We start from the raw sequence: 24,552 nt of genomic DNA on the forward strand, positions 1-24,552 counted from the left end.
CTCTCTGAGGATTTAGGGAATCATTTAAAATCCCCTATTCCTCTAAAACAAAGCCCTTAGATTATTTTCTAACATGGTATTCAAAAATCATGTTTGAGAATAAAATTTAATGTATAGTGTAAGAATAATTGAGCTCCTACCTTTACCATTCTACTGAAATGCACGAAGGTCCCCCAACCTCTTGGAGTTCCAATTGCAGTGCCTTTTTATCCTAACCCCTCTTTTCTGTCTATATATTTCTTTAAAATTATTCCATTCCATTCCCATGGCTTTATACATCATTCGTATTCTGTTGAAACCCACATTTTAAATCCAGTACTGATTTTTCCACTCAGTTCCAAAATCATGTGTCCAAATATTAAGTTAAAGCATCTGCTTGACTGTCTTCCAGACAACTCAAAATTAACATGTCCCAAAGAAAACTCAATACTTCTCCACCCAAACCTTTTTCCCCAGGTTTTCACCAACTCAGTAATGATGATGACATTTAACGTGTGATTCAATCAGAAATTGGTGGGTCATTCATAATTCTCCTTTCTTTTTTCTTTTTCACCATGCTTATCTATTATTAAGTCCTGCCTGGCTACCACCAAAATATTTGAATTGGTCTACTTCACTCCATTTCTATCACTTCTACACTAGAAGTCTAATCAGCCATTATATTTCACTTGGAAATCCCAAAGCCCCCTAAATGCAGGGAAAGCTGCCTACTTCATCTCTCACCACCACCCAACATCCCATTCTCACCACAGAAATCATCATGTTCTCTATTATTCTAAATCTTCTAAGGTACTGATGTTACATTTAACATAAGCTTTTCTTTGGCTCTAGCTTTAATAATCTGGCTTCTGACTACTTACCTGCCTTCATGTGGTAGCAAAATTGTCTACCATGCTCTTGTCACACTGGATTTCTTTCTATATTTAACTATACAGATCATAACAGTTTCAAGGCTTCAAACTTGTTTCCTCTGCCTATAACCCAGTTCTAGAACTTCATATTGCTGACTCCAAATTATTTATTTTCAGCTTAAATTTTGCCTTTCCAGACATATTTTATATTTAGAGCATTTTTAGGTTCACAGAAAAATTGATGAGAAGGTGCAGAGATTTCCCACTTATGGCATGTATAGCCACACATGCATAGCTTTCCTCCCATTTGTCAACATCTGCCACCAGAGTAGTGTATTTGTTACAATTAATAAGCCTGCATTGATGTATCATTATCACCCAAAACACATAATTTATATTAGGTTTCACTCTTGGTGGTGTACATTCTATGTTTTTTTTAAATGTATGATGACATATATCAACCCTTACGGTATCATACAGAGTAATTTCATTGCCCTAAAAATCCTCTGTGCTTTACTGTTTCATTCTATCCTTCCCTTTTATGTCTGGCAACCACTGATCTTTTTACTATCTCCAGAGTCATATAGCTGAAATCATAGAATAGGTAGCTTTTTCAGGCAGGCTTCTTTCATTTAGTTATATGCATTTAATAGTCCTCTATGTCTTTTCATGTCTTGATAGCTCATTTCTTTTTAGCGCTGAATAATATTACATTGTCTAGATGTACCATAGATTATTTATCCATTCATATACCCAAAGACACCTTAGTTGACTGTAAATTTTGGCAATAATGAATAAAGATGCTATAAACATTCATGTGCAGCTTTTTGCAAGGACATATGTTTTCAATTTATTTGAGAAAATACCATGGAGTGCAATGGCTGGATTATATGATAAGAATATGTTTAGTTTTCTGACAAGTATTTTATGCTTAAAAAATCGCTAAGAGGGGATCTTATGTTAAGTTTTTATCACGCAAATGATGATAATACATTAAAAGGGTGGAAGGAAACTTTTGGAGGTTATGGATATGTTTATGGTATAGATTGTGGGAATGGTTTCACAGGTGTATATGTGTATGCTTATCTCCAAAATCATCAGGTCATCAGGTTGCATACATTAAATTTGCACAGCTTTTTGAGTGTCGTATAATTATAGATATAGATATAGCACACACATATAAAAGACACTTCTAAACTGTCTTTTATAATGGCTCTACCATTTTGTATTCCCACTAGCAATGAATGAGAGTTCCTATAGCTCCATACCCTCCCCCAGCATTTTGTGTTGCCACTGTTTCAGATTTTGGTCATTCTAATAGGCATGTAGTGGTATCTCACTGTTGTTTTGATTTGCATTTCCCTGATGGCATATAATGTGGAACATTTTTTCATATGCTTATTTGCCAGCTATCTTCTTTGGTGAGGTATCTGCTAAGGTCTTTAGTTTATTTTTTATCAGGTGGCTTGTTTCCCTGATTATTGAATTTTAAGAGCTCTTCATATATTTTAGATAACAGTCCTTTATCAGGTATGTCTTTTCCAAATATTTTCTCCCAGTGTGTGGCTTATCTTTTGTTCTCTAAACAGTGTCTTTCACAGAGCAGATTTTTTATTTTAATGAAGTTTAGCTAATCATTTTTTTTCTTTCACGGATTGTGCATTTGGTGCTGTATCTAAAAAGTCATCAGCAAACCCACAGTCATATAGATTTTCTCCTATATTCTAGGAATTTTATAGTTTTGCATTTTACATTTAGGTCTGTAGTCCTTTTGATATAGACATATTTCACTGCCCGCTTTCTCATTATTCATTTCCCTATTACCAGTAACTTCTATCTTCTAACATGCTTTATTCTATGTAACATACACAACCACCTGTCTGTGTGTCTGTATCTATCTATTTATCTATCATCTAAATCATGTATTGCATATTGCCTCTCTTTCCCACAAGAATAAAAGCTCCACTAGGAAAATTATGTGACTTATTTACTGCTTGTACCTTCAGTATACAGAACTATCACAAGCATGTAGGACACAGTCGTTAACTATAGATTAGGTAAATGAATAAATACAATTTGGAGTATCTAGTGAAAAGTATCACTTAGTTGGATTGAGCTTTTCCAAAATCCCAAACTGAAACATACCAGTCTCAGTAAAGTCAAACTAAAATAATCATCAGTGTCCTTTCAAAAAGGGGAAAGTCCCAAAGAAGGTAATTTTGATGGTTAGTGGCAATTTGGACAGCAGACTGCAGTGTTCTCTTAATGTGATGATGTATGGGAAATTTTATGAATTATGTAGTGATTTTATGAATTATGTATATATAAGCTACCAGAACTTGTTTTTTTGTTTGTTTGTTTTTATCCCTGATCAATCATGCTTGCTTGTTTTTGCACAGTGTGACTTCTGAACATTGCAAGATTTCTAATCATGGGATGAGGATTTATTTATATTCTTTATTAAGGTGAGAACATGGATTTCTACATGCTATACTGTTTTGTTTTCTTTATAAAACTTAGTGTTTTTTTCAAATTTTTATAATTTGTAATGAGGACTTTTATAGTACCCATGCTGATGGATTTGAATACTTTTTAAGAACTCTGTTTTATGTAGGGGGAACAAACATGACTTTATGCTGAATATAAAATAGACACTGATTTTGTAAAATTGTAAGAACCTTTAGATATTATCAATTTCATTACTTCTAATAAAACCACTATCAACAATAATTTTAACTACAAATAATAAATACTAATGTTAATAACAATTTGTTTTGCACTCAAAACAGTATTTCCTACCTGTGTTTCACAGAGATAAAAGTGCCACTACTCTATTTTATAGATGGGAATAGTTCAAGCCTTGTCCTAGACTTTTGCTACTCCAGTTGAAAAAATCAGCGATGGCCTAAATGGGTGATGGGTATTAAGGAGGGCACTTGTTGTGATGAGCACTAGGTGTTGTATGTAAGTGATGAATCATTGGATTCTACTCCTAAAACCAATATTGTACTGTGTGTTGTTGACCAACTAGAATTTAAGTAAAAGTTTGAAGAAGAAAAGAAATATATACTCATGGCTCTATTACAATCCACACTACAGCATGAAGTAGATATCTGGAGACTTACATGATCTCTTATGCCATTCACTGTCTCCTTTCAGTTGTTAGTATTCATGAAATTCTTTCAAAGAGTCACACGTTATCCTTCTACCTCCTCAGTGATATCCACATTGCAGTATACATATTAGCTCCTTAAGAAAAGTTACTTTAAAAACTAATTGGATTATAAGCATTTTCTCCCATTCCATAAATCGCCTTTCACTCTGTTGATTGTTTTCTTTGCTGTGAAAGTATCTTTTGAAGTAGTACCACTGGTCTATTTTTGCTTTTATTGCTTGTTCTTTTGTTATTAGACTCAAGAAAAGCATTGTCTACACCGGTCATAAATATTTTCCCCTAAATTTTCTTCTAGGTTTACAGTTTTAGGTCTTACATTTTAGGCTTTAATCCATCTTAAGTTGATTTTTGTATACAGGGTAAGATAAGGTAATTGCCCATTTTCATTCTTTTGCATGTGAATATTGTTTTTCTAATACCATTTGTTGAAGAGACCATTTTTTTTCCCAGTTGTGTACCCCTGACACCCCTTTCAAAGCTCAGTTGACTATGTATGTTTGGATTTATTTCTGGGCTCTCTATTCTGTTCTAATTGTCTATATGTCTGTTTCTAAGCAAGTACCGTATTGTTTTAATTACTGTAGCTTTGTAATATATTTTGAAATTAGAATGTTGATTTCTTTAGGTTTGTTCTTCATTAAAATGGTTTTGGCTCTTTGGGGTCTTTTATGGTTACATATAAATATTAAAATTGTTTTTTCTATTTTAGTAAACAATGTCATTGAAATTTTGATAGGGGTTGCACTGAATCTGGAGACTGCTTTGGGTAGTACAGACATTTTAACAATATTAAGTCTTCTAATCCATGAAGACAGAATGATTTCCATTTGTTTTTTAAATTTCTTTCATCAGTGTTTTATAGTTTTCAGTATACATAATCTTTCACCTCCTTGATTATGTTTATTTTTAAGTATTTTATTTTTTGATGCTATTGTAAAGAGGATCATTTTCTTCATTTCCTTTTTCAGATAGTTTGCTATTACAGAACACAACTGATTTTTTTTTTTTTACTGAAGTATAATTGACATACAATGTTATATTAGTTTCAGGTGTACAACATATTGATTCAACAATTCTCTACATCACTCAGTGCTCACCATGATAAATGTAGTTACTATCTGTCACCAAACATTATTATAATATTATTGACCAAATTTCCTACACTGTACTTCTCATCTCCATGACTATTTATTTTATAATTGCAAGTTACATCTCTTAATCCTCTTTATCTAGTTTACCCATCCTCCTACCCACCTCCCTTTGGACAACCATCAGTTTGTTCTCTGTATTAAAGGGCCTGTGTGATATATCTAAATATCTCATATAAATTTCACTTATATGTGGAATTTAAAAAAAAACAAAAGAAGAAACAAAACAAAGTAACACAACTGATTTTTATATGCTCATTTTATATCTCATGAATTTACTGAATTTGTTCATTAGTTCTTTTTTTCTGAGTTTACAATTAGTTTACAATAATAATGTAGTGTATTTATTATTACATGTAAATTGTATGGTACACATTATATATGTAAAATTTATAATAACTTTATGTGTAGAACACATTTTTTTCCAGAGAGACAGTTACTAAACATTTATCAGCAAACCACTCCCTGTGCCTCACTCATATAGGGAGAGCAGGAGATTGGTCCTTTTTTTGTTAGTTTTGTTTCTACTCTTAGCACAGTTATCTCCTTTTATTGAAAAATATCCAATTTCAGAACTCTGCCTATTGGCCCTTTGTTGTTATCTACAGTGCAAAGGAGCTTGGCTTAAGGGCTACTGCAAGGAAAAGAAGGCAGTGATTACCTCTTTTCTTTACAATTAAAAGTGGCCTTTAAAGATGAATATAGTTGATGCTTGAACAACACAGGTTTGAACTTTGTGGTCCACTTATATGCAGATTTTTTACAACACATTTCTGTAAATATATTTTTGCTTCCTTATTTTTTTTTCTAGCTTACTTTAAGAATACAGTATGTAACACAAGTAACATACAAAAATATGTTATAATTGACTGGTTTATGTCACTGGTAAGGTTTCCAGTCAACAGTAAGCTACTACTAGGTAAGTTTTGGGGAAGTCAAAAGTTATACGCAGATTTTCAACTGTGCAGGGGGGTCAGTGCCCCTACCCCCTATGTTGTTCAAGGGTCAACTATATGTATACACTGCATTATCTGTGCTAATAATCAAGCTGACCCAAAACATATTAGTTGTGCCTTTGAAATTGCTTTTATGAGTTTAAAAACGATTTATGTTTGTGATGTTTGAAAGAAAATGACAACTTAATTTGTTTTTTCACTTTTTAAGAAACCAGTATGTACTCTGAGAACCAGAGTACCTACATTTTAAATCCAGATCTGCAACCTACGAACTTTGTTATCTGCTTAGATAACCTCTCTACTTCAGTTTCCCCATCTGTGAAATGAACATTATAATAGAATTTACTGCATAGGGTTGTTGTGATAAATAGATTAGTTAATGTGTATAAAGTATTTAAAACAGAAGGCTTGCCATTATCATTTCCACTGCTTTTACTACTACAGTTGCTGCTGCTGCACAAAGGAGTCAACATGTTTCAGGTTCTAATACTACAAGTTGTATGATCTTTAGTAAGTCACTTTTTCTGCACCAGCATGAATCTAAGGTCAGGACTCTTTTTACAGTTTACATTTAATATCTGTAAGTCAGTGAGTTGACTACTTTGTTCATTAGTTCTGTTAATATTTTTGTGGAGTCTTTTAGGTTTTCTACTTAAAAGTGCATACTATCTACAAAAATAATTTTGTTTCTTCCATTCTGATTTAAATGCCTTTTATTTTTCTTGCCTAATTTCTCTAGACTTGTAGTACAATGTTGAATAGGAGTTGCTACAGTGGGCATCCTTGCCTTGATAGAGATCTTAGAGGAAAAGCTTTAGGTTTTCAAGGTTGAGTAGAATGTCAGCCATGGGCTTTTCATATATGGCTTTTATTATATTGAGGTAAATTCCTTCTATATCCAGTTTGTTAAGAGTTTTTATCATGAAAACATGTTTAATGTTGTCAGAGGATATTTCTGCAGCTACAGAATTGATATGATTTTTGTCATTCATTCTGTTAGTGTATCACATTACTTGTTTGTATATGTTGAACTATCCTTGCATTAAACCCACTTAATCATGGTGTATGATCCTTTTAATGTGTTGTTGAATTTAGTTTACTAGCATTTTGTTGAGGAATTTTTCATCAATACCCATCAGGGATAGTGGCCTGTAGTTTTCTCTTTTTGTAGTGTTTTTACCTGGTTTTGGTATCAAGAGTAATGGTGGCCTCATAAAATGAGTTTGCAAGTGTTCCTTCCTTTCCTAATTTTTGGGAAGACTTTGGGAAGAATTGGTGTTAATTCTTCTTTAAGTGTTTGTTATAATTTACCAGACAAGCCATCTGGTCCTGGACTTTCTTTGCTGGGAGGTTTTTGATTACTGATTCAAACTCCTAACTCATTATTCATCCCTTCAGATTTTCTATTTCTTCATGATGTAGTCTTGGTAGGCTGTATATTTCTAGGAATATATCCATTCTTTGGGGTTATCTAATATGTTGATGTATAACTGTTCATAGTAGTCCCTTATGATCCTTTTTTATTTCTGAAGCATCCCTTGTAAATGTCTCTTGTTCCATTTCTTATTTTGTTTGTGTTTTGTTTTCTTAGTCTAGTAAAAGGTTTTTCAAGTTTGTTTATCTTTTCAAAAAGCAAGTCAGTTTTGATTTTTTCTACTGTACTTTTTGTTCTATATTTCATTTATTTCTGCTCTAATCTTTATCATTTCTTCCTTCTGCTAGCTTTGGGCTTAGAATGTTCTTTTTCTAATTCCTTGAGTTGTAAAGTTAGGTTGTTTATTTAAGATCTTTCACCTTTTCTAATGTACATGTTTGCTGCTACAAGCTTTCCTCTTAGTACTGCTTTTACTCCATCCCATACGTTTTGGTATTTTGTGTTTTTGTTTATCTTGAGACATTTTCTAATTTCCCTTTTGATTTCTTCTTCGACCGACTGGCTGTTTAAGAGTGTGTTGTTAAATTTCCACACATTTGTGAATAAACCCATGCATGTACAGTCAACTGATCTTTAACAAAGGTACCAAAAATACACATTAGGAAATGACAGATCTCCAATTGTGTTTTAAAAACGGGATATCCACATTCAAAAGAATGAAATTAGACACCTATTTTATACCATATACAAAAATGAGCTCAAAATGGATTAAAGACCTAAATATAAGACCTGAAAGTATGAAACTCCTAAAAGAAAATACAGGGAAAAACATCATGACATTATTCTTGACAGTAATTCCTTAGATTTATCATCAAAACAGTCAACAAAAGCAAAAACAAACAAAAAAACAAAAAACAAACAAAAAAAATCCAGACTACATCAAAAACTCCTACAACTCAGCAACAAAATGGCCCAAGGACTTGAATAAGCATTTCTCTAAAGAAAATATATAATGGCCAACAAACATATGAAAATATGCTTGGCAACCCTGATCATTATCCCTAATCTCCTCACGCGTGTTATCAGAAAAACAAAAGATAGTAACTGTGAGTGAGAATGTGGGGAAATTGGAACCTGTGTATATTGTTGATTTGAATGTAAGACAGTGCTAGCACTATGGAAAACAGTATGGAGATTCCTCAAAAAATTAAAAATAGAACTACCAAATGATCTAGTCTTCCCACTCCTGTGTATATATCCAAAAGAATTGATAACAGGATCTCAAAGAGACAGCTGTACTCTCACATTCACTCTAGAATTATTTGAATAGCCAAAATATGAAAACAACCTAAATGTCCATCAACAAGTGACTGGATGAAGAAAATGTGATAAATGCATACAGTGGAACACTATTTGACCTTAAAAAAGAAGGAAATCCTGTCACATGCAACTACATGATTGAATCTGGAGATCATGCTAAGTGAAATAAATATGTCACAGGACAAATACTACATGATTCCACTTATCTGAGACATCTAAAGTAGTCAAGCTCATAGAAACAGAGAGTATAATAGTGGTTTCGGGGATAGAGGGAGGAAGAAATGGGGATTTGCTCTTCAACAGGTACTAAGTTTCAGTTATACAAGATTAGCAAGTTAGAGAGATCTGCTGTACATCATGTATTAGTTAACAATACTGTACTGTGTACCTAAAAAGTTTTTAAGACCACAGATCTCATGTTAAGTGTTCTTACCATAATGAAAAAAAATAATTAGTATCTAGGATTAGATGGCTAGCCTTGGAAGTGTTACCTACTCTACTAAAGAATCTCTCATTTGTACCTTTTTCTTGGAAAAGTACTTTTCTTGGCTTTTCAATCTTATAATACCTTTTTTAGATGTATCAAATTTTCTAAATTGTCTAAAATTTGTATTCTCCACACTATGTAGATATTTTAACAGGTGAAATCTGATTATCCCTAATACCCCTTAATGAAGAGACTGAGGTCAAATGAGATTAAGTAATATTTCAAGTTTTTATTATATCTCAGTGACAGAATTTGGGTGAGAATGCTGGTCTTCAAAGTCCCATTCCACTGCTTCTGCTTATGCCTACTAAGCAAAAATTTTGATTACTAAATTTATGTCTCTATTCACCCTTCTAACAAAGTTATCTCCAATCTAAGTTTTCTTTGGTGGCTCTACTTAAAAGGAGAAATGGAATCAGTATTATCAGGCTTTATTGGAGATAGAAAAAAAATTAATGTTCTAATCAAACCCATAGAAATACACATATTTTAATTATCAGGAAAAATATATTTGACATGTAAAATATAGAATTTCCTGGTAACAATGTTTTTAATTTCATCATTAACACGGGTTTAAATGTCCAATAAAAATGAACTTCTTTTTTTGCTTCATATACAGCTCATTTTTAGACCTAAATATAAAAATTCTCATGAATATACTTAGAGATAGGGTCAGTATATTTTCATGTAGACTGTAAACAAAATGTATAAATTTGGGCGCCTGGGTGGCTCAGTTGGTTAAGCGACTGCCTTCGGCTCAGGTCATGATCCTGGAGTCCCTGGATCAAGTCCCGCATCGGGCTCCCTGCTCGGCAGGGAGTCTGCTTCTCCCTCTCCCTCTCCCCCCTCTTGTGCTCTCTCTCTCTCTCTCAAATAAATAAATAAAATCTTTAAAAAAATGTATAAATTTAAATGAAGATTAAAACAATTTTAATTATAATAAATTGATCTCTAAATTTCAAGAGAAATAAGATTTTCTTGCAACAAATATGGATGAATGATACTTTCTTGTTACCTGCATTTAAAATTTCTAGTTTTAAGGTAAAATGTTTTATGTAATTAGGTTTGATAGGGGTTATTTGCTACCAAAGAAGTAAGAAAAATTAAATCTATTATTGTAACACTTCTGAAGACTGTAATTATGACAAAATAAAAAGGTTAATATAAGCTACAGAAAACTAAAATGTTCTAACTTAGGCATCATCACTACTAAAATATTACATTCTTTGTATTTGAAAAAAAATCTTGACAAAATTAAGCACTATCTATATATACATATAATCTCAGATATATCTGTGTGCTAATGTATATGTATATGTGTGTGCAACCTTTTTACGAATTTTTGCAGATGTACTTCATAAAATATTCATGATGCATGGATATCCTATGACAAGGCCCTTAATTAAAAAAATTAAAAGTATTGTTATTGGTCCATATAGATCCAGGAACTTTCATTATATATTTATATATAAAACAATCATATAGAATAATTATTGGAATAAAATTGGCTTCAAATTCCTAAGTTCTAGAGTCAATAAATTATTTTCTTTTCACTAAATTGAAATGATTTTTGTATTACATAGACACTACTGTGAAAGAAAACATTTGCAGTAGAGACATTGTTTAGAAAGAGTGAAGTAATAGTCAATACCCAAGGTATATCAAGTTCTAAATTTAGAAATAGAGGTGTAGTTCTGGAGTTAGAAATTTTTATTCCATTAACACTGGCTATAAACTCATCCCCAAAGGCAATCCTTAATTCCATCTCTATAATGCTCTATCATGTAGAGAATGTTATAAGAAAAGAAGATGCTAAACAGCATAGAGATAATTGAAAACATGAGCATGGGAAAACTAAAAAGGAAAGATATACATCAAAAGGAAATCTTAAATGTCCTACTGGAAGTACAACAGAACCTTGTCAATGAAGACTATTCAAGGTTTTATTATTTAAGGTCTTATGATACGTACTGAATTTTAATTTTGATGAATTTTTATAATGTTTAATAGCAGGAGGGTATATGAGAAACTATCATTTAGCTCATATGTGATCCTTGTGTGCTGGGCATTCAAATTTCATCAAAATATTCTTCGTCCAATCTTTGTGGACTATGCATTAGCTTTTGCAGTAAGTTAAAATGTCTTTAAATTATCATCAATTCAGTCTTCTAGACTTAGAAACATTTCTTATTATTGGTACTACAAATATTAATTTAAAATGGTGAACTTATTTGCATGGAAAAATTTAATAGATTTTCCATTCTGGCTGTAATTAATTCATGTAACTATGCAGAGTAGAGATGGTCACATCATCTACCCCATAAATATCTTGTATATTCTACAGAAAGTAGAAGTAGCAGAGATATTAATAAATCTAGATTTTATTACTAGACAATTGTCAGAATTTATGTTCCACTAATGAAAGGGGATTGACTCATATTTTCAGCCATTCTTCAATTGCATATATAATTACATTTCCTAAAAAAAAAAAAAAAATGCGTGAGTTCCCTTTATCCACCCAAGTACTAATTAAACTTTATTTATGCTTTTTGGTAGGATATATGTCACATGGAGAAAAACAGAATTATTTAGATTCTAATTGTTATTCTATATTTTAATATTTCTATTTCTCACATTATTATACCATACAATAAGTATTAAATTATCAAAAGACTGCATTCAGTAATAAAACAAAATATTTTTTCTCTATTTATTCAATGTTGAACTTAATGTGAATCATTAAAAAGTATTATTATGTATGAAAACAAAATTTCACATTCTGGAGGTGTGAATAAACGTCATAATCTAGTTATTTGAAAAGCCCATTTATTTGTGCATTATTAATTGAGTGGTAGTAAAAATTTAGGAAATCTGTTTTTATATCTATGATCCTAATTCCATATCAGAAACAAATAATAATAATAAAATAAAGTTTAAAAATTAAAAAAACTATTAGATATATTTAAAATATAAATCACTACTTGTGCATGTATTCAATTTTATTTCTAGGAGGTATCAAGTACGATTAATGAAAAAGGCAAATAGCAATCACTGAAAAGAGACAGAAAAGTTAGAAGTCATCTACTAAGTGAGAAGTCATAGATCACATTACTGTACAACCAGGAAAATTCTGTAAAAGCAATGGCAAAATCCAAAAAATATTTCAATATTATAATCATATTTCAAATCACTAATCAAATGCTTAATCTAAAAAATCTTTCTAAATTGAAATAACAGCAATAGCAAAATCAACTAATATTTATTGGCCACTATTTGCTAAACACTTTCCTTGCATTGTCATTTAATCTTCATAAAAATCCAAATATGTCATCTCTGTTTAACTAAAGCATAGAGAGGTTAAGTAACAGGAGTAAATTTTCACACTTAATGGTAAAACCAAGATTTCAATCTGAATTCAATCTGAATTTAAATCTCACTGGACACGAGGATTTAGACCATGATTTTGTGGCTTAATTGTTCTGAGATTTGAGGGAATTTTCTTTAACACCTCAGCCTCAGTTTCTTCATTGCATCATTTCTGTTATCTGCAAAAATGTATAGTTATGTTAAAATTACATCATATGTGTAAAGTTCCCACTATATAATTTCTTAAGAAAGGCAATTGTTCAATGCATAATTGCTTGGCTCCATTAGTCTCAAAGGAATCTGTCCTGCTACTACTCTTCCCACTCCCTATATCCTTTAGTGTGTCCCTTCATAAATATTGCACTCTAATTAGTAAGTTACATGAAGTGTATTTGCAGGAATATACTACAGAGAACAAAAATATGGAAACTGAAAACTTGCATTTGAATCCTAGCTCATCCATTATGTAATCATGAAGGAGGGACAAGAAAAAGAATATAAAACACTGAACCCAAAGCAGAATGGAAAAATACCATCTCACATCCAAATAGCACTGATTCTAAAAAGCATGATAAAAAAATGAATTATGACTGAAGAACAGGTAAAGGTAAAGATTCATCTATTTATCTCTCTACAATATTATTAAGGAGTCAGCTCTAACAGGATATTTTCCAGAATATCTCATGTTTTCCCCTTATCTTTATATGTCATCAAGAAGTACTTCTATAATTCCTATTTTTTTTACATTTCAATTAATCAGTTTACATTGCCTTAAATTCTACTAAGAATTGAATAGAATAAGGGAAAACTTATGTATCTAGTGTCATATAAATCATATAATGGTGAGTATAGATATAAAGGCCACTAGAAAACTGTTTCATGTATGATTTCTGAAAGTAGTGAATATTAATAACAGGCTAAATTGTTTTTGCATTTTTTTACTTTAACACTGATATATTTTTTAAAGATTTATTTATTTTAGAGAGAGAGCACACCCGTACATGCAAACAAGGGGAAGGGCAGAGGGAGAGGGGAGAGAATCCCAAGCAGACTTTCCACTGAGCCCAGAGCCCCACCTGAGGCTCAATCCAAGGACCCTGAGATTATGACCTGAACTAAAATCAAGAGTCCACCACTCAACTGAGCCACCCAGGTGCCTCAGCATTGATACGTTTCAAAACAGTCACACTCATATCCATAAAAGGAGATTTCAATGAATGATAGTTGGAGGTCAAATGACATATACTTGTAAATCCATATAAATTCATGCTGATACATTATTGAAATACCCTAGTCTAAATTAGAGGGACTTTAGGCTGGTTAACTAGTCATCAGGAGAGTGGAGTTTAAGTCTAAAGTTAATCTAGACAAATAATTTGAATATTATTGGACTTCGGTTTTCTTTTTTTTTTCCTTTTTCTTTAAGATTTTATTTATTTGAGAGAGTGAGAGAGAGAGAGCGCGAGCAAGCATGAGCAGGGGGGAGGGGCAGAGGGAGAAGCAGACTCCCTGCTGAGCAGAGAGCCCAATGCGGGGCTCCATCCCAGGACCCAGGGATCACAACCTGAGGTGAAGGCAGACACTTAACCAACTGAGCCACCCAGGCGCCTCTGGGCTTCAGGTTTTCTTAGTAGTATAAAGGCACTGAAAGAAATTTTAATTTCCCAATAAATTAAATTGTATGGTTTTAAAACTCATTAATAACTGAAAACAAATATTTTTAATAAATGGCAAGTCATATAGACCAAAGTCAATCCTGCACTGTATGTGCTATTTTAATCCATAGTAATATAAAATATTACATGCCAGAGATATAAACAAAGAAAGAAAAGTGCTTGTAATTCTTCATAATATCCATGTCAAACACTGGGAATTATAAAACAATAAGAAACACATTATTTCTGAAAAAGAAATGTTTCAAATATCAGATACTCAGATACTCTGCTGCTCTGATATTTTAGAAAACTGATACCCAAGATTTTATTTTTAAATGCCAGCATGCTATGTGAACCAGTTACATGCATTCAAAAAAAAAAAAAGGAATTTAGCTTATCTTAAAGCAGAGCATAATGAAATAATTGCAAGTTAAAATTAAATTAAGAGGAGCCTATGATTGTCTCATTTTACTACAAATATAGGGAAATATATTTTTCATCCGTAATAATTTTATTACTTTAAAATATCTTCTAATCAGATGGTTTTACTCTTATTCAAATACATGTTTTTTAATGCATTTTGTCTTCTCATTGTGAAGGCTATACATTTGAGGGCAATAGAAAGAAAGTCAGAAGTCAGGTGTTACATTATAGAAAAATAACTAATAAACTAAATTTCCTGTAGTAAATTCAACTATTTACAATGAGAAATATTAACAATTCTAAGAAATTTTAATGATAGTCACTAAAATCTCAATCTAAAAAATTGTATGTTTGATTTGAAAAATAAACTGTAGATTTCAATATTATGCTTCTAAAGTTTTATGAAATTAAGATAAAATTTATGATGGATTTAACACACAGGAGTCATTATACACAGAAATACTTACTAAATAATTACTACATTGAACTTTTATTGTAAAAGGATATGAAACTAGTATTTTGTTCCACTTTCATGCAATGTAACTTTCATTAAAACTGATGGCATATGCAATGAAAAACATGCAAAATTTAGATGATTCTATGTAAATAGAGTATGTATGTAAGTATATGTTTGTGTATGTACATGTGAATGCATGTGTACATATATGTGTTCTATTTCAGAAATGCTACATTATAATTTTAGGTTGATTCCTTGGAATTCTTTATTCTAGACATATATAAGTTTCTCTAAAAAATTAAAAGCATATTTAAATCGACTTCTGAGTGTGGGGGTAAACCCTGGCAGTAAGCTAGTAAGCTCTTACAGAGTAGATAAACCCATCACTCCAATATAAGATAGAATTACTCAGAATAAATTGTGTTTAAGCACTGTCCATAACTTCTTTATAAAACCATGATGTGACAAGTTTAACCTCATTCATTTCTGCAGTCTAGTTACTTTTCTCAGGATACGTGTGTTGAAATAATTCAAGACAAGTTGACAAACTAGGAAGTCTAACAAACTTTAAAAATACTTGATGTAAAATTCTCTCTCTCCCTCTGTGTGTGTGTGTGTTTCTAGCTCTCTCTCCAACCCCCATTGTTCTTTCTATATTTATAATAGTTGTTATGGCATTATGGATTGGTAAAGACAGGGCAATGTCTTTGGGTAGTTTGCTATGCTTAGCAAATTAGAACCTTGAACTCCAAAAGAATGAGGGTGACATATCTGAATCTCAGGAGCACATTCTGGTTTTCCCTACAATTATCAAATATAGTTTGATGTAAACAAATAATCCAAAACTCATGAAAAATAGACACATTATATACCTCCATATTATTTCATATAAATGTTATGTTTCACACTAAACAATAAGCAGCCTATTATAAGTATTTTCCATATCAATAAAAACATATAAAATTTTATGAATAAAAATTAAAAATAATTATACAATAACAGATTTTAAAAACTGTAGATTAATACCAAAAGATCGTTGGTATTGACATTTTGAAATAAATCAAAAGAATCAGTAATGGAGAAATAAAAGTTTGAAATGAAAGGACAGTCACTACCAATAACATATGTTTCAGTTCACCAGGGAAATATGATTCTACTCTTTTATGCAACTAATAAAAGTATCTTAAAAATATAAAGCAAAAATTGACTGAATTAAAAGGAGACAGATCCAACATCCTATTGGGAAAATTTAATTCATCTCTCTCTGGAAATGATAGACAATAAATATCAGTAAGAATTTTGAAAATTCAATATAATGAACACCTAAATATACTAGATAAATATATAACTTTATACCTAATAACTAAGAAAATATATGCCTTTTTCTCCAGTTTGCAAGGTCCACTTATGAAAACTGATCTCATTCAAAGCTCTAAAGCAAGACTCAAAAAATGAAAAAAAAAATCTGGTCACAAATTAAGTTAAAAATCAAGAGTACATATAATTTAGGAAGATTCTATTTGTTTGGAAATTAGTAACTGTACTTATATAAATCAAGGAATAACATTTTTATTTTTTTTTTTTAAGATTTTATTTATTTGAGAGAGAGAGAGTGAGCACGAGAGGGGGGAGTGGGAGAGGGAGAAGCAGACTCCCTGCTGAGCAGGGAGCCCCATGCGGGACTTGATCCCAGGACTCCAGGATCATGACCTGAGCTGAAGGCAGTTGCCCAACCAACTGAGCCACCCACGCGCCCAACATATTTTTAATAAAAGCAGAAAGAAAAAGTAATGACAAAACTGTATAATAAAACTTGCAGTAGAGGGGCGCCTGGGTGGCCCAGTTAGTTAAGCATCTGACTTTGGCTCAGGTCACGATCTCAGGGTCCTGGGATGGAGCCCAGTGTTGGGCTCTGCTATTGGCAGGGATTCTGCTTCTCCCTCTCCCTCTGCACCGCCCCCCACTCCCCACCACCCCGCCCCCCTTGCTCATGCTCTTTCTCTCTCAAATAAATAAATAAAACCTTTTAAAAAATTGCAGTAGAGACTTTTTTTAAAAAAGATTTGAGACTTTCTACAATGCAACTTAACAAATTAGAAAAACTGAAACATACTGTAATTAAATATCAAAGAATAAAAAGAAATTACAAATACATTTAAAAATATAGATTCAACTTATCAACAAAAGTGAGCTTCTTAAAAATATAAGATTCATAAGGCTTTAAGATTTACAAACTAACATTGATGAAGGAAGAGAAAAGGCAAAAAACAGACCATATTAGGAAAGTAAAACATGTATGAAAACAATGGACACCAGTATTTTAAAACTGTGAAATCTTTATCCCAATAAATTTGAAAACTTTTACTTCTCAAGAAGATAAAATATTTGTCAAAGCTGACTCAAAACAAAAAAACCTTACTATTACTCTAATCATGACAAAACCTGATATGATTTTTAAAAATCATCCTACAAAAAAGGGCAGGTCCAAGTAGTATTACCTACTAACATTCAAGGAACAAATAAATTTACCACAATTATTATAACGTCCAGAAAGAGAACATATCTATATTACTTTACCAAAATCCTAAACTTGGTACCAACTCTAATAAAGACAATATTATAAATAGAATTATAAGCAAATCTCACATTAAACATAGATGCAAATATCTTAAATATCCTAAGCCTAATTAAGAACAAATTAAGGTGATAATACACCTTGAATAATTTAAACTTTAAACTTTCCACAGGAATTTATTTTTTAGTATTTTTTAGTATTACAAAAAAATTAATATAAACTAACTTGTGTATGAGAAAATCAAGTAATCATCCCAATCATCCCAAAAGTTACAAAAATGGGGATTAAGGAATCACAATGCTTATTATTGTCAAAAAAAATCTTACCAAGAAAAGCAGAAAATAAAATGTTCTTAACCTGACAATCCTTAACTATTGTAAAACTTGAAACAAATACAAAACATGAAATATTTAAAGTATTTATTTTATGACCAGAAACAAGTAAAAGGCATCCATTCTTACTGATGTTATTTCATATTCTTCTGGAGATAATGTCTAGTGCAATAAATCAAGTAAAGAAAATAGATAAGGAGATAGGAAAAAATAAGTCAGATCCTTTATTTTTATAGATGATATAGAAAAAAGAATCTTCAAGTAGACTGTAAAAATTGTAGATTATACAAAATTATTAAAATTAACAATAGAACTTTTTTTTAAAGATTTTATTTATTTATTTGACAGAGAGAAAGACAGCGAGAGAGGGAACACAAGCAGGGGGAGCGGGAGAGGGAGTAGCAGGCTTCCTGCTGAGCAAAGAGACCAATGCGGGTGCTTGATCCCAGGACCCTGGGATCACGACCCGAGCCGAAGGCAGACACTTAACGACTGAGCCACCCAGGCGCCCTGACAATGGAACATTTGTATACAAATTAATATTTGAAATTTTGCTACACTTTCATATTAAAACTACAAGCATTTCTAATAACTAATTAAAATATATCACTTAACCTAGCACCAAAAATTCTAATGTACCTAAGGAGTAAAATCTAAGAAAATGTGGGCAAAATTTCTACAGGAAAAAAAGCATGTATAGTATTTATATATAATTTATACATTTTATGTATAATTTGTATTTTTTTTTTTTAAAGATTTTATTTATTTGAGAGAGAGCACATGAGAGGGGGGAGGGTCAGAGGGAGAAGCAGACCCCCCGCCGAGCAGGGAGCCCAATGCGGGACTCGATCCCGGGACTCCAGGATCATGACCTGAGCCGAAGGCAGTCGCCCAACCGACTGAGCCACCCAGGCGCCCCTAATTTGTATTTAGTATACATAAAACTCACTGATATGTATTGAAAGAGATATCACATACTCATAAATTAGAAACAGTGCCACAAGATCCCACATTTATCAAAAATGATATATAAAATCAATTTAATTCTAATCAAAATCCCAATAGGATTTGGTGGAAATTAATAAACATATTATAAATTTTAGGTGGTAAAAGGCCAAGAATAGTCAAGGAATTCCCAAAGAGCAAGATTTACCTGCCAGATAACTATCAAGTATTATTTCCAAAGATGACATAATTATCACAGTGTCCTATGACAGGGCTTTAAACTAATCAATGGTATTTCCAACACATATGACTGCACAATTTAGGACTGAGATTATATATAGGATTCCTATAAACTTACAAAAAACCAAAGTATCCAGAAGATAAATGGACATACATAGAGGCAATTTACAGAAAAGGAAATATGAAAGCCCAAAAATTAGAGTATATCATGTATTTAGATGTCAAACACATATAACTTAAAATATAGTTTTCAGGAATTCACACATATTGATGACATTCTAAACACAGACAAAAGATAAAACAAAATTGAGGCTAGCAGTCCTTTAGAAGAGAAAAGAGGGAAAAAAACATAGGAGAGAGAAGAGGGGATTGGTTTTTGTCACAGAAAGTCCACTGGGGACTCTATGAAGACCGGAAAATTTTATATTGAAGCTGATTTGTGGGCTCAGAGATATTTTTTTCTTTTTCCTTATGTGTCACATACATGTTTCATATATGTTTTAATGATATATTTCATATAAAACTGCACAATTTAAGGAACACCATGGTAAATTATATATATATTTAAAAAGTTAAAAAGATGAAAATGCAATATAAAAAGTTTCCAGAGAGAGCTTGCTTCAGCAGCACATAACACTAAAACTGGAACGACCCAGAGATTAGCATGGCCCCTGCACAAGGATGACAAAAAATGTTTCCAGAGAGAATAAACATCTTCACTCATAGCAAACACAATAGTATCACAAGATTATCTAAGAAGGAATAAAAATCTGACTGACATCAGACTTACCTGGCAGAATTCTCTAGAGGTCAATAAATCAGTATTAACCAAAATAGTCAGAACCTAGATTCATACTCAACCACAGTAGTATATACTACTAAGAGCTAAATAAAAACATTTTCAGAAATGTAAGCACTCAAAGTCTACTACCCAATGACCTTCTAAGGGTGAATTACTATTAAATGTATTCTTGCACACTAATAAATTCATCAATGAAAAATCATGAAATATAATAATGATGAGAAAGAAAGCTGGCAAAATGTATAGTTAATTCTAATAATTATTAACGAAAAACAAAACCCAACAAAACAAAATTGAGCCTTTCTCTGATTTTTTGTTCTGAATGGCAATAAGTTTGATTCAAGAAAGAGTTAGGTGATCCCATTTTAGTCTATGGCACAAGATGTATTTTTCACTTCAGGTTCTACCAGAGTCTTTCACTGGTGATATAGGAATATTGTTCAAATTAAACACACACATCTCTATGTAGATACCAACTGTGTGTGTGTGTCTGTGTGCATACACTGTACATCCAACAAATCCTAAAGAGAAGAGAGCATAAGTTGAACACACTGTATACTTTACACAAAGGTGCTCTGGTTAAGCTTCAGTAAGTATAAGCAATATTTTTAATATTTGGTATCTAAATGCCACATGGGAGATGAAGAAGGGCTCTGTTGATCAAATTCTATACCATCATTTTAATCATCCTCTCTCCTGCTTGGCTTTAGTATACAAAGGTAGATTATTAACATAGTTTTGACTGTTGTGCTCACACATAAGATCACAACTGCGGTTAAAAAGAATAAGAATCATTGTGGGAATCAAAATGTGCACATCTGGAACCTCAGAGGGCAAAGATCTATTTATGGGTAGAGGTACATAGATTACTATCCTGAGATGAAGAAATTTTCTCCTCGAGGAATTAGAATAAAGAACTTTATTTTTTTCAGAAATTTCGAAGTATTATTTTGAGAATTCAGGCCTTTTCTAGGGCCAAGTAAGATGTATCTCACATCAAACTTATCTCACATTTGGCTTTCAGCATTAAGGGGAAGATAAAGTCTAGCAAGTCCATTGTGTGAGATTTCCTTTGAAGTATTAGGTATCGATAAATGGAAACCTGAATTATATTTCTAGATGGTTTTTCTTTAATTCTTTCCCTCATGAAATGCTAGGGGTCTGTTATTTAAGACTGCAACATGAAAATAAGAGCTGAAAATATATTCTGGTTGTTTTTGGAGCAATGAAGTTTAACTAAGACCCAGTTTATGAAAAATTTGATGGATAAAAATGGTGAGAAAGAACATAAAGCACACTTTTCATTGAAATTCTGAAGGCTGAGGGAATGTGCCAACTAGAAGTGAATTCATACTATAGAATAAATGTTGTTGAATATCTGCTTATATATGTGTATCTTGTAAATATAATATTGTTGCCATGCAACTATGGAGATGTTTAATAAAAAATCATTTCACCTGGAAGATGACTAAATATGGAGCTGCTGCAGATAGAGGCTAGGGGGTAAATTGACACAAAGAAAGAGGTTATGAAATTTAAATGTGAGGTGAGAAGAAGGAAAGTTCTCTTCTGCCATCAGCCTTTGCCATGCTTTCTATTGACATTTCTTTTCAAATTCTTGCCAAAATTAATTTAAATTGATACGTGATTTCCATATCTACTGATCTACGCATGTAATGCTTACTGGTCATAACCTTATAGAAGAGGAAGGGCCAGTGGCAGAATACATTAATTCTGAGAAATGTGCTCTAGAAAAATTTTCCAGGGGCACCTGGGTGGCTCAGTCGGTTAAATGTCATCTGCCTTCAGCTCAGGTCATGATCCCAGGGTCCTGGGATCAAGACCCACGTTGGGCTCCCTGCTTAGTGGGGAGCCTGCTTCTCCCTCTCCCTCCACCTGTCGCTCGCTCTGCTTGTGCTCACTCTCTCGCTCTCCCCCAAATAATAAAATCTTAAAAAAATTTTTTTTTCCCAATTTTTCTCTGGCCATGATATCACCACTACTGTTGATTACGCCATAAAGAAATCCACTCTGCAAGTCCAGCAACTCTCTGTTTATGACCCCCGCTATATCTTCCCTGCTCTATTCCTATCTTGAAGAAAGGGCATGGTTCTCTGTATATCCAAAGGATGAGTCTTCATTCCTCATGGTTCTCACCAGGAGACAGCATCTTAAACTCTGCTACGCTAGTCCTTTGACACTGATTCCAATTTAGAATTTTTCAAAAATAGGATGCTTTTATGCTTTTTGATTCAGTGATGCTGCCAGAATTTGTTTCTGCCACTAATCCCAGAAGAAAGAAAAGGACAGCGTTACCACTTATTTCTCATTTCTATTCTGACATATATGCCCAGGGGCATATCACTCTCCCCCCTCACTGGAATTGCTTATGACTTTATACTTCCATAAAATCTGGATTGATATAGCAGAAGCTGTCTACTCTTGTAGTCCAAATGTTTGCTTCATATTCTGCTCTATTTTTCATTATGATTAAGAGAAGGGATATCCATTTTCTTCAGCTGAAAATTCTTTATCCCCAGTGTTTGAGCCATTTACAAAATTCAATGGGGGAAAAAAAGTACATTTCTCATGCAAATTTTATAAAATATTTATAAAATATTTCCTTTACACACACATATATATATATATTTACACATATATATGTGTGTGTGTGTGTGTGTGTGTGTAAAGGAAGTCCAGTCTATTTTTGTCAGGAAATATCTTGTATTAGGTATATATTCAAATTAGCTTAGATCAATAAAAATGACAATTATTGGAAGGGTTTAGAGATATTGTTCAGAACTCAAGGACAGAAATGTAGCAAGAATCCATGAGACTCTGGATCCAGGAAAGAGAATGATGAGAACTCAGGCTATAATATGATGACAGCTTTGAGAAACTATAGTTTGGAGAGTAGAACCTCAATACTGCATCATGAATAGGTCAGTTCCTAGTGAACTAGAAAATAATACATAACTGAGGTGAATATGTCATACAGGATATCATATTAGATGAAAGGATAGAAATAAGACTATCTTTTAATCATCAAGAGTGTTCTCTCACCGCTCCTATATAAAGATTTCCTTGTTATACATATAATAAAGGATTGATAGTTAATGCCCAAACTATCTACACATACACACCCCTACATATAACTAATTGACTGGGTTATTCATTTTTCTGCTCACTGATTTTGCATCATAAATTCAGTCTGCACTTTTTTCTGTAGCTTTTGCTTCAATAAAGTTGAAAGTTGCTTGGATTTTCTTCTTTTAAGTTCCTATATAACTTTGATACTGTAGGCTTTCCAAATACTACAAGACATGAAATACATTATTTTTCCTCAAAAAAATGCTTCATGTTTGACATTGTCACATAGGTTTGATGGCTAAGTCACTTACTATTGTACTTTGTACTTCAGGAATTTAAGTTATTTCTGTAGAAGTGGTGACAGTCATTCTGTAATGGTTCTTGAAACCTGATGAAACCACCTATGTGACAAAAATGAGGTCCAAGTGAAGTTAACCTATTTTGATAACTGGGGGGGAAAGGAGGATGGCTAAGTAGATAAAGCATTATTAATACAGTTCTAAGTTAGGGCTCAATTTCACAAGAGATGGCAGAAATCCAAAACCACTACTCTGTGAGTTTACAGAGTGAAGTTTTCTAAAGTTTCTTCATGAAGTACACAAAAAGTTTGCCTCCCAAGGAGAAGGTATTAACCTAAGGCCCGTAAAAAAATTCAAAACTTATATGCAAGTTTTGTAGACATTTGCATTATTTTTTTACACAAAGTTTGGATTCATTAAGAAAGTGATAGTCCAGAGTTTATATGAAAGCAATTCTAAAGAAACATTATTTATAGGACTTCATCAAGATAAAAATCTTTTGCACAGCAAAGAAAACAGTCAACAAAACCAAAAGGCAACCGACAGAATGGGAGAAGATATTTGCAAATGACATATCAGATAAAGGGCTAGTATCCAAAATCTATAATGGAACACTTCATCTAGAACTAATAATGTAATGTGTGGGGATTAACATAAGAATAAAAAAAAAAAATTCAAAAAAAAAAAAAAGAACTTATCAAACTCAACATCCAAAGAACAAAGAATCCAATCAAGAAATGGTCAGAAGACATGAACAGACATTTCTGCAAAGAAGACTTCCAAATGGCCAACAGACACATGAAAAAGTGCTCAACATCACTCGGCATCAGGGAAATCCAAATCAAAACCTCAATGAAATACCACCTCACACCAGTCAGAATGGCTAAAATTAACAAGTCAGGAAACGACAGATGTTGGCGGGGATGCGGAGAAAGGGGAACCCTCCTACACTGTTGGTGGGAATGCAAGCTGGTGCAGCCACTCTGGAAAACAGTATGGAGGTTCCTCAAAAAGTTGAAAATAGAGCTACCATATGACCCAGCAATTGCACTACTG

At 32.4% G+C, this 24,552-nt stretch overlaps 1 non-coding gene across 1 annotated transcript; it reads left to right on the plus strand.

Annotated features, from left to right (window-relative positions):
- Positions 1-19,920: 19,920 nt before the first annotated feature.
- Positions 19,921-20,023, plus strand: LOC115942049 (U6 spliceosomal RNA). The gene has a single exon (XR_004076703.1). It is a non-coding gene; the product is annotated as a U6 spliceosomal RNA (small nuclear RNA).
- Positions 20,024-24,552: the final 4,529 nt, after the last annotated feature.

Source organism: Leptonychotes weddellii, chromosome 14 (assembly GCF_054177405.1).
Source record: "Leptonychotes weddellii isolate Sample4059 chromosome 14, ASM5417740v2, whole genome shotgun sequence".
NCBI classification, from domain to species: Eukaryota; Metazoa; Chordata; class Mammalia; order Carnivora; family Phocidae; genus Leptonychotes; species Leptonychotes weddellii.